At 55.0% G+C, this 11658-nt stretch overlaps 1 protein-coding gene across 9 annotated transcripts in view; it reads right to left on the reverse strand.

The window, feature by feature from the left end:
- The window catches only part of SHANK2 (SH3 and multiple ankyrin repeat domains 2), a 688443-nt gene extending 677026 nt beyond the window's left edge, over positions 1–11417 (reverse strand). For 7 of the 9 annotated variants that reach the window (XM_037734000.1, XM_017515880.2, XM_037733996.1 and 4 more), the window contains exon 1: positions 11346–11416. The gene's annotated coding sequence lies outside the window, so the exon portion shown is untranslated. Of the gene's footprint in view, positions 1–10363; positions 10405–11345 lie in introns of those variants that run through there. The other 2 variants (XM_037733995.1, XM_037733994.1) reach the window with 2 other exon arrangements.
- Positions 11418–11658: the final 241 nt, after the last annotated feature.

Genomic DNA, 11658 nt, shown 5'->3' on the forward strand with positions numbered 1-11658 from the left:
TGATATCGTAACGAGCCGACCACGGGAGCAGACAGCGTGATATCACAACGAGCCGGCCACGGGAGCAGACAGCGTGATATCCTAACGAGCCGACCGCGGGAGCAGACAGCGTGATATGTAACGAGCCTGCCACGGGAGCAGACAGTGATATCGTAACGAGCCGACCACGGGAGCCCACAGGGTGATATCGCAACGAGCCGACCGCGGGAGCAGACAGCGTGATATGTAATGAGCCGGCCACGGGAGCAGACTGTGATATCGTAACAAGCCGACCACGGGAGCAGACAGCGTGATATCGTAACGAGCTGACAGCTGAAGCAGTGTGATATCGCAATGAGCTGACCACAGGAGCAGACAGCGTGATATCGTAACGAGCTGACCGCTGAAGCAGTGTGATATCGCAATGAGCTGACCACAGGAGCAGACAGCGTGATATCGTAACGAGCCGACCGCGGGAGCAGACAGCGTGATATCGTAACGAGCCGACCACGGGAGCAGACCGCGTGATATCGTAACGAGCTGACCACGGGAGCAGACAGCATGATATCGTAACGAGCTGACTGCGGAAGCAGTGTGATATCGCAACAAGCTGACTGCAGGAGCAGATACCAGAACCCAGGCGTCTTCCATTAAACCTGACAGTAAAAAGGGTTTGCAAAAATGTTACGCCATCCTTCTCACCAAGTGCTTTTTTTTTGAGACGGAATCTTGCTCCGTCACCCAGGGTGGAGTGCCAGTGGCTCAATCTCGGCTCACTACAACCTCCGCCTCCCAGGTTCAAGTGATTCTTTTGCCTCAGCCTCCTGAGTAGCTGGGACTACAAGTATGCACCACTGTGCCCAGCTAATTTTTGTATTTTTAGTGGAGACAGTGTTTCACCATGTTGGCCAGGCTGGTCTCAAACTCCTGACCTCAAGTGATCCACCCACCTTGGCCTCCCACAGTGCTAGGATTACAGGCATGAGCCACTGCTGCCACTGCTTTTTTTTTTTTTTTTTTTTTTTTTTTTGAGACAGTCTTGTCGCCTAGGCTGGATGGAGTACAGTGGTATGATCACGGCTCACTGCAGCCTCAACCTCCCAGGCTCAGGTAATCCTCCCACCTCAGCCTCCTGAGTAGCTGGGACCACAGAAGATGTATGCCACTACACCAGCTAATTTTTTATTTTTTGTAGAGATGGGGGTCTCATTATATCGCCTAGGCTGGTCTCAAATTACTGGCCTGTGGGTAACACCCACCATGGGCACTGAGGAAGGAGAATTGTGCAGACCCCAGGCACAATTTGTGCCTGAAGTATAACTCACTGCTTACTTATATCTAGCATATATATCTATAAATCATACTTAATCCTATATAATCTTTCTATATAATCACATAACTTACTGCTTACTATATCTAGCTTATATAATCATAGTTAGTTCCATATAATCTTTCTATACAGGTATTGATCGACTTACGACCTATGCAACTTACGACCATTTGACTTTACGACCACAATCACTAGCCACGACTGCTCCGCGTCTGGCAGCGCAAACATTGCCCAGCTGGGCATACAACAGCACGGACCAGCTTTCGTCTGTATTGTGAAATTTATGAAGAAAAAAAGAAACATACAATTCAGACAAAGCTCACCACGTTTATGAAAAAACCAACTCCGGTAACCCCAACTGTTGCCTCAGATGACGACATCAACGATCCGCAGCCAAGCACCAGCGGCCAATGAAATGTTTCATACATGTTTATATATTTTGATATGTTTTGCAATTGGGAAAATGTTTCCTATGGTACTTTTTACACCTGTGTTTTGTATTTTTGTATGCACCTGTATTTTGTATTTTTGTATGCACCTGTATTTTGTAATTTTGTATGTTTTGCAAATATTAAACCAGTTGTACTGGTAATGCAGTGTTTTACTTAAACCTGACAAATGTAAAAATAAGAAACAAAATGGTGTAGAGATGATACAAATGGCATAAAATGAACAAAGAAAATTATGATATATAACAATGAAAGAAAATTATAAAATATGACTTAAAGATGTTTATAACGTCATTTCACAGTACTGTACATATAGCCTACTCAACTTTCGACCAAATCGTGTTACGACCGGTCTGTCGGAACCAATTGTGGTCGTAAGTCGAGCACTAGCTGTATAATCATATAAGGGATACAGTAGGAGCTGTACCGACACATTTAGTGCTGATTTATAGAATCCTTCCATATAACCATATAGTAGTCTGTAGTAGGAGGAATGCCTAGAGCAGTCACAGAATAGCAGCAGCACACGGGAAAACAGCCAGACCAGGATGAGAACCCAAGACCCAGGCGGTGGCGTCCCTGCCTGAAAGGGCACACGCTGTATGGCAGGCTTGGAGCAAGAGCCTCTCCTCCCGATAAAGGAGTTGTAGCACCTTGCATCCAGTTCCTGTGGAAAGTCGGCCTCAGGCCTGAGATCCTGGAAGTAACCGAGGGAGAAGAACCCCTCTGGTGTGACCAGTCACGGCAGCTGTGCACCCTGTCAGTCTTTTCTCGCCTCTGTACAGGCTCAAATCATCCTCCCATAAATATCTTAGAGAAGAGCACACGTCTGTCAGCTCCCACTGCACTGGCTTACAGTATCCTTCTATTAGAAACCCTTTGAAGTCTCCAGCCCCCAGATACGAAGTGTTGCACACGACACCTGTTGCACACAGCCCACCTCTTTGCCTCGGTGACCTAATGGGGGTGGACCCCTTTTCTGTACATGACCCTCTACTACTGTGCACAGCACGGCCCTCTACTGCTCACAGCCCACTTGTCTGTCCAGGTGACATAATGGGGTGACCCCCTCGCTTGTGACTCAAGTGATTATGTATGCCCTATTACTAAGCCTATAGATGATGACCTCACTTATGACCCTTCTCCCTGCTTGGACCTGATAAATACAGACGCTTCTGGGCGTTCAGGGCCTCGCCAGTCTCAGCTCACAGGTGGCATGGTCCCCCGAGTCCAGCTGCTCTTCATCAGTGTCCTCTTTACTTCTTGGATCCTGCACCTCAGCACAGCGTAAGGGACACCCCATGACCCTGTGGGGCCAACAGCCCTGCCTCAAGCAATCTTCCTGCCTCAGCCTCCCAAAGTGCTGGGATTGCAGGCCTGAACCACCATGCCCGGCCTCGCCAAGTGTTTTCCTTGTTTCGAAATAGATGTTTTTCATAAAAACACATTATTTATACCAACACGCAATGAGTTTATTACTGCTATTTTTAAATGCATTAATAATATTTTTAAATTCTAATAGGATAAATAATAGATTAGTGCTTATACACAAAAATCTTCTGGGTCCTTCAGGATTCTAAGAGAGCAAAAAGGGTTCCTTAAGCTAAACATCTGAGAACCACTTTGCTACCTCATCTGCTTTACCTAAAAGCGAACAGAAAAATGAACTGGCGTGCCACCCAGGGGCCTTACTCTGCATGGCGGCATGGGCGACCGCCCAGTGTGGATCCCAGCTGGGCCACGTGACCTTCAGCACGTTCAGCCACTGTCCTCTGCCCTGGTTTACTCCTGGGGAAAACGGTGCAGGGCATTCCTGCCACCTCCTCGGGGCTGTGGCAGGATGGCTAAGTCTGCATTCTCCAAGGCACTCAGGGACCGAGGCCAGGTAATCACCATCACTGTTATTTTCACGCTGTAAAGTCGCTGAGGGTCCACTAAGGAAGACAGAGAAAGGGAGACCAGCCTGACGTCCCCTTTAGCCACAGAGAACCCGACTCCTTGAGGAGCAGGGATGGGGACATGGCACCCTGACACAGCTGGCCACTCCCCACCCCAAGTCCATCTGGTGTGGGACACTGCATCCGAGGGAGGGTGGGCTCCCCAGCTGCCGCCTCCACCAGGAGCTGCGAACTTCCAGACAGCTGAGCCTGTCTAAGCCGCCTTGGGATCCAGAACTGCTGCCTTCTGAGATCCTGAAATCCTCGTCTCCTCTACTCCCTTAACCCAGCCGGGAGTGGGTGTCCCTCTCCCACAACCCAAACAGGCTTGTCAAAAGCAGGCAGGCTCAAAAGAGACAGAATGGTCCCAAAGGGGACCCTGCCCAGACTCAGCACAGAGAACATCCACCAGCCAACATGCCTGAGTCACCACACCAGGCCCAGACACTCCCCATGGAGACCTCAAAGAATCAAAAACAACCCACAGCAGTCCCACAGGACACACACGGTGCCAGCCATCTCCCCATGCCTCTAGCAACCAGCAGCACTTCCCAATTCCAAAGGCTGGGCGAACATGGAATTGCTGTGGGGAAGCAGGTCAGCCCTGGCACGCTCCCCAACCAAGAATGTGGCACAGGGGCGTCCCTGTGTGTGGGGAATTATGAACGCCACATGCCAGGCCTCGCCGTGACCATCTGGAGGAATTCCATTTCCGGCCCAATCTGGACTGCGTCACGTTCCACAGAAAACTCCCTGCTTAGCCAAAGCCACTCGTTCACGCCTGCCACGTAAGTGTGCTGGGTCCACGAGACTGATGGAGACACGGATCCAGGGGCTTTGCACTGCCTGCCCAGGAACCCATCAGCCCAAAGGCCCATGGCATCGAGCAGCCGGCCCAAAGGCCGACACAGGGTTGGCCCAATGCCTGAAACCCTCAGAGTGAACCAAGAAAGGACAGGCCAGTGGCTGGATGGCTTCCTGGAGTTGAATGACCCTTGATGACGGGAAAGTCCAGAACCGGGACAAGGGGCAGTGGTGATGCCATCCGGTCAGTATCTTCCCCTGCCAACATCCCCTGGTCCATGCTTGGCACCCCAGCAGGACCTTGAAATGCAGATAGGAGCAAGGCGTGATCCCTCTCCTGAGGACCTGGCCACCTGGTGAGGAGGCGTCAGACAGGAGCCCGGCTGGACCAGAGGCAAACAGCTCCAGTGTGCGGGCCCTGCACAGGAAGCGGGGAGTGACACAGATTCTTCATCCCAGGGACATTTGTGGCAGGTGGCAGGAAAAACGTGGACAGGAGCAGCCGAGCCCTGTGCTCTCAGGGATATAACTGAGGCAGAAGCATCCGCTTCTACTCCCCAGGAAGCCTGCCTTCTCCCCAGGAAAGGAATCCAGGGCAGGATTTTCAGGAAAGACAGGCTCAGAGGCTCATTTCCCACTTCCTAAGAGCTCAGAAGTCTGAGTCTGCTCCAGGCCTGGAAACCCAGGAGGCCCTGCACCCCATTCCCTGGGCCCTAAGCCTCCCAGTGGACTAGGGGGCAGGCTGCCAGCTGTCCAGACTCTCGGCCCTTCCCTACCCCCAGCGAGGACTGTAGGCACAGACTCTGGATTCTCCTTAAGAAGAGGAGGGGACTGATGAGCCAGAGTGAGGACGACGTGGGGCAGGACATCCCCAAGTCTGCAGGGAGGTGGCAAGCCTGGCAGTGTCCAGAGCATACTGCTGGCATCACCTGTCACTGCCTTCACCTGGGTATCACCACTATCCCCAGGTGAGAAACACCTGCGGGACCCTGAGTACTGTGTAATCTTGTGAACTCGGATCTTCTCCCGTGCACCTCATCTTTCAAAACAAGGTGCAAGGACCCTTTCCAAGCGGACCCAGCTGAGTATAGAGGGTAACCAAGTCTTTCCTGAAATTGCTCATTGGAGAAAGGCCTTGGGTCCCCTTTCCCACCTCCCCTCCCAGACATCCCTGAGATTTTTACATCACAAAGGCATTGCTGTCCCTGGGATGCTGGCGAGGCAGGGGTGCAACTCCAGGTGAAGAGCCCTCCTGACACCTAAGGAAAAAGCTCAGGCAGCTGGGCATCAATTAAAACCCCAAAGACACCCACTGCCTTGTCACTCAGCGGTGCAGTGCCAGCAACATTTCCCCTATCCCATCTCTCAAAATCTGAAATATATTTATAGTTTTTGACCAACTGTGTCCCAGCAATGACTGTACAGCTTTTTCAATTCAGAAGTAATTTTTTAAATACTTAGCAACTTGAGGTCACAGGAAATTTTATGAAAGTCAATTTATGTATATTTTTCATGCAGAGAAGTATGCTAGGATGATTAATAAAAGACCCATGAGCATAAAAGTCTATTACATTAGGATATAATTCTTTGGGGAAGTGGCTGCATAAATTCAAGAAGAGAAAATGATGAAAATTTCCTAATGCTCACTTCCATGCCTATCAAGGAAAAGTGGGTATGCAGTCACGATGGGTTTATATCACAGAGAGTCAAGAGTTAGCCAACAGTTACTTTTAAAATATCGGTATTTACCTCACAGAGGTACCGTAGCCTTTACCAGTATTTAAACCCATGAAGAAAAATGTTAGACGTTGACCTTAAAATGTGTGAGAAGCCTGGTAAATGATTAATGGCAGAATCTGAAAGTCCACTGGCAATTCTGTCAGCTTTGCTGGATATTTGAATTTCTCATAAATTGTTGCAGAAAATGTACGAGAGGATAAACTGCTTTTTGAAAATAACACTTTTAGGGAGAGACAAAAAAAAAAAAAAAGGAAGCAGCAGGCCCCAGAGCAGCAGGGCCTGGCCAGGCTGTGATGCTTATTACCTCTAATTCGCGCCTCCTGGGGGGTCTCCAGTGCGGCCTTTCTAAGTCCAGCATCTCAGGGCTGCCCCCTCTGTTCTTCCTTTCCCTCTGGCGGGACTCCAGTGCTGCCTTTCTACTGCATCGGAATTTCTGGGAGGGAGACCAGGAGTCTTGCATCCCACCATCTGGGATCTGCAACCTCAGATTGGGCGTTTGTGGCCTAATTCCACTCACATGCCCCTCACTGAGCTAACTCCAGAGAAGCAACCGCGCCCAGCAAGGACAATTTTCAAACACCGTCTCCAGTCGTGCTCTGGTGCAGCTTGGGGTTCAGCAATGACATCTGGCAGCCAATCAGGGGAGCCCAGCATGTCCCTGCTGCTGCCCACAAACTCCTGGCAGCCCCACAGGCTTTTAAGAGCTTAATCTCCCAGGGAGCAGGCTGCGTTTCAGCCAGCCCACCCCCAAAGGCCCATCCCCCAGGTACCTGCATCCAGAGAAAGCCAGGCTATGGTCCCTAAACCCAGGGCAGGCTCTGGGTACTGGGCACAGGCCCATCTTCCTCTGTCTTGCGAAGACTGGAAACCCTCGAATGCAGGGAAGACTCGCGTCAGAGGCACCTGTACCCCAAAGTCCAGCGTCAGTACTGGCCCCACAGCCAATGAGACAGCTGGCCATCAGCAGCATCAGACCAGTCCTTGAATCTGCTTTCAACAATGGAAAACGTGCAGCACGTCAAGAAGTCTGATCAGAAGCTGGTTTTCACCTGCTGACCACAGCGCTATTCACAGCACGGAGCAAGAAGTCTAATTTTCCAACAGCTGCCTGGCTGCTTTGTCCAGCTGGGCGGCGTGCATTTAGCCACCGTATTGTGTGGGGTCAAGGGCTCCCCTACCCACTAGCTGTGTGGGCTCAGGGAAGCGGCTTCACTTCTCTGAGCCTCAGGCTCCTGATCTGTGAAATGGGAATGGTAATGAATCGGAGCTGACTTCTGTGAGATTGAGGGAATAAATAGCGAGAGTGTGGCACTAATGCCAACCACAAGGAAAATGCCCGGTGAGAGTCTCACTACCCGAGCTGCAGCTGCTGACGTTATTAGCTGGTGGCTCTGCTCTGTCCCCACCCTGGGAACAAGGACTGGATCATTCTGACAAGGGGCCACGCTCAGCCCCAGGAGGATACCGTCAAACAGCCCGGACTACCTCCAAGAGTCTGCATACCCCACCCCAAGGTGGGCTGGGGACCCTTTCTATGCCTTGCAGCACTCAGTGGTCACCTCCATCACAACCCCTGTCTGGTGGCGCCTCTTCCTCCCCATGAGCCTGGAAGCTCCCCGAGGCAGCCCTTACTGCCAGTCCAGGCCTGGATGAGGCGGCAGGCCCTCAGATGATTATTCATGTGGAAAGAAACATCCTAAATCACCTCTGGCCATCAGAGTGACAGGTCTCTCCTTTTGGGTGGGAGGTTAGGTGCAGTGGCCAAGTCACAAAGGTCACTCAGCCCCGGGGGGCTGCAGACTCCAAGCCCTGCACTAAATATGCGCCCAGTCTCTCAACAAGTGATTCATTCTCCCAATGCCCAGGTGAATGGCAAGACGGGGGTGCTGCAGATGGAAAGACCGACCTTTGTTTCGAGCTGTCCTCCATTGTCCTCCATTCTCCTCCCCTCCCCTCCCCTCTCCTTCCTTCCACAAATTCCCCAGTCTGTAGAAACTGAGAGGGTCAGGAAATTTGCTGGAGGTCACGGGGATGAAAGAAGAACCTGCAGGGTCACTCCCTGAAGCTCACAGTCCCAGTTACAGGACATCCGGGGGCTCCTGACGAGGCTGGTGTCCATTTCCACCAGCTTTTCTCAGCCACACCCTCCAGGCTGCCCCCAGACTCCAGGTACTACAGCCCCACGTGAAAGCTCCTCCTGGAGTTTACAAAGCAGGAGGTTGGAATTCCAGGCAGGTGAGAGATCTCAGGTGTGCGTGAGACCTCAGGTGTCGTCCCAGAACTCCATTAGAGGCACAAGCTCCGGCCTCACAGTGGCTCCCAAGCTGAGCCCCACTCTAGAAAAGTCCTCATCCCTTATCAGGTCCCACAAGGACGCCAGAGTCTCACATCTGCAACTCTGCTACATATCTGGAAATAAGGTAAGTATGCTAAAACACTGCCTTCCTATAAAAAGCCATTTTTAGGAGTGTGTTCCTGTATATTGGTCAATTCCTGGCCCGTTTTTCTCTCCCATCCTTTTCCTCATCACTGATGAAATATAAAATGCAATGCAGTCTCGAAATCCCTTCACCTTCCTCTGGGAAGCACTCACATCTGGTATCACCTGGCTCCCCAGCCCCCCCCCCCACACCCCACACCCCCGCCTAGACCAAGGCGGCTGGAAGCTAGTAGGGGCCCTGCACACAACCCTAAGCACCTGAATAAAGAAATGAATGAAAATCTCCTTGAAACTCACCCGAATAGGAACAGGGCTTTCTAGAGCAGACTGTACCTGGAGATAGTAGGCACAAAGAACCCTCACACAGAGCCCCCCTTTCCTGGGGGGATCCAACTGGTTAAAAGCAGCCCAGTGCCGTCAACCCAGCCCACTGGAACCATCTTTATGGGTGAAATCACCTACTCAAAGTCACCTTTGATACTTGAGTTCCAACCTCCTTCCAAAGGGACCCAAAGAAGCACCAAGCTTTCCACCCAATTCTTCCTTCCAGGAAAACAGGGAATTCCTGGGTGTGATAACAATCAAAGGCCTTATAGCCAGTGCCCCCCAGGAGCTGGACCATCCAGGCATTACTGGTACACCCGGGTTCCTCTGAGGACAAGGGTCTCCCTCAAGCCCCATTTGAGGACACTGTGACATCCGGCAAAGAAACCCACAGCTCTTACCTACCAACACCCCCGTGAGAGCAACCAGCGGCTTTCCCCAAAATTAACACTGAACCCAGAGCGGGTCCAGCTGGCTCCCTTCACTCCGCTCCTGCAGGCTCAACCCTTTCCCTCAACCTTGTTTCCAACCCACAAGTAGTTGGAAGACTCCAAAAACACTTGGCCCGGGGGCTGTTCTGGACCTGCCGAAACCGCCAGGACGCCAGGCTCGGTGCCTGGCGCATAGTAGGTTGTCACTAATTAAGTGAAGAGGACCGCAGGGCACCCGAGTCAAGGCTGAATCGGCCAGGCCGTTTTCCAGGGGGGCAGAACTTCCCCGTGTCTGGGTCTGCAAAACCGAGGGTCACATCCCAGGTAGAGAGCAAACCGCTCACCCCCACCGGGGGACTTCGAAATTACCTCTCTGGATCTGGAAGCTTAATTAGCTGATTGGCCTCATTAACGTTAGAACTTGAGTTTCAAACGAAAAAGAGGTCATGCAACTATTCAATTTACTACCTCGAATTTCCACCCGAAAACCGCTTTTATTTTCGGATGACCTCTGAGGACGCCCAGGACCTTGCCCGCAGCTGCCAGCACCCCCCGCCCAAGGACCCTACTTGAACCCCCACACTTGAATCCCCCCACCTGCCCGGCCCGAGCCCCTTTAAAAGCTCGGCGGCGAAAACCCACTGTCACCTGCACCACCCTTTCTCCCTCTGGGTTCCCTGGTCCCAGGGAAAGACGAACCTCGCCCGCGCGCCCACCCACCTCGAGCAGGGTGTCCGCACTAAGACCCGCCTGGAGGGCGCCGCGCTGTGCCCCCCTCCCCAACCCGCCCCAAAGTCCCAGAACCCGGGCGGCGAGGTCCACCGCGGCCCCCGCACCTCCTCCCCAATCCGGGCGGCTAAGCCCGCTACGGTGGTCGCAGCCCCCCCACCCCCGAACCCCGGAGGCTAAGCCCGCTGCGGTGGTCGCACCTGCTGGCTCAGTCCGGCGGCCCCAGCCCGGGTGGCGAGTGCGCTGTCGGCGTCTCCGGGAGCGCTCCCTGCGCCTGGCGCCCGGGGCCGGGGCCGCCCGGTGGAGGCGCCTGGGCCGCGGGCTGCGCAGGCGGAGCTGCCCGGCCGCCGGGGAGGAGGGATGCCCGGGCGAAACTTGCCAGGGAAACTTGATCAAGTCGAGCGCGCCAGTGCCAGCTTCCTGCATAATTGACGGACGGCAGAGGCCGGGCTGCGCCCGCCGGGTCTCCCTATCCCAGCTGGTGAGCCCGGCGGACGGGGGTCGGGCACCCGGCGGTGGCTCCGCGCGACCCCCGGGCCATGAGCGCCCGACCCGCCACCCCCGGGCCCGCACCAGGCGCGCCGGCCCCGGCCTCTCCGCGACAGCTGCTGCAGCCGCGCGCGCCTGGATGGGAGCTGGGTGCGGGGCCAGGGTGACCGCAGCGGGGTCTCCGGAGACCGGGAGGCCGCGGCTCGGGTCCCCGCCCCCGCGCGCCACCTGGCGGCCTCGCACCGGCTCCTCGGCTGGGCTCTCTAGCCCGGGTCCTAGGGCTGGCGGGCGGCGACCTGGGGCGAGGAGACTCCGGGAGTGCGGCGGAGATCGCACCACACGCGCTGTGCCAGAGGAAGGGGCAGGACACGCCGGAGACCACCGGGTCCGTGCACGCAGGGGACTAGGCGGGGGCTACTCCGCGCCGCGCCCAAGCCGATCCCAAAGCTTTCCACACCGGCACCTGCCCCGGAAGGAAGGCGCGCGGGGGGAGGGGCTCGCTGTCGAGAATCGACCCCCACCTGGGCACGCGGCTCCCTCCCCCCAGCACTCGCCTCTCCAGCCTCTCTGAGTCCAGGACTGCGCTTACCCGGTAGTTGGTGCTCTTGGAATGGAGACGCACCCAAAACGCCGTCAGTGAGCAGGGCCGGGTGCCCAAGAGCCCCCTCCAGGCCTCCCCATCCGCAGCCTCACCTGGCTCGGGCAGCTGCTCCGCGAGTAGTCGGGGGCGGGTCCGAGCCCCCCGGGAGCGCCGGAGTCCGCGCTTACCTGGCTCCCGCGGCGCCGCGCCCAGCCAGCCAGAGCGCGGGATCAGCGGCCGCCGCTCAGGTGCAGGGGGTGGGGAAGGACCCGGCCCCGCCCCGCACTGCCGCCCGCCGCCCGGGGTCCCCCGAAGGGCGGCTCGGCCCCGCCGGCGCGGGCTCCGGCGAGGGTGGGGGAGGGGCCCTCTCGCTGCCGAAAGGACGCGCGCGGCCCAGGACCCACGGGCGACCAGCCCCGGACCCCC

The sequence above is a fragment of the Cebus imitator genome, unplaced genomic scaffold, assembly GCF_001604975.1.
Source record: "Cebus imitator isolate Cc_AM_T3 unplaced genomic scaffold, Cebus_imitator-1.0 Scaffold563, whole genome shotgun sequence".
Taxonomy (NCBI): domain Eukaryota; kingdom Metazoa; phylum Chordata; class Mammalia; order Primates; family Cebidae; genus Cebus; species Cebus imitator.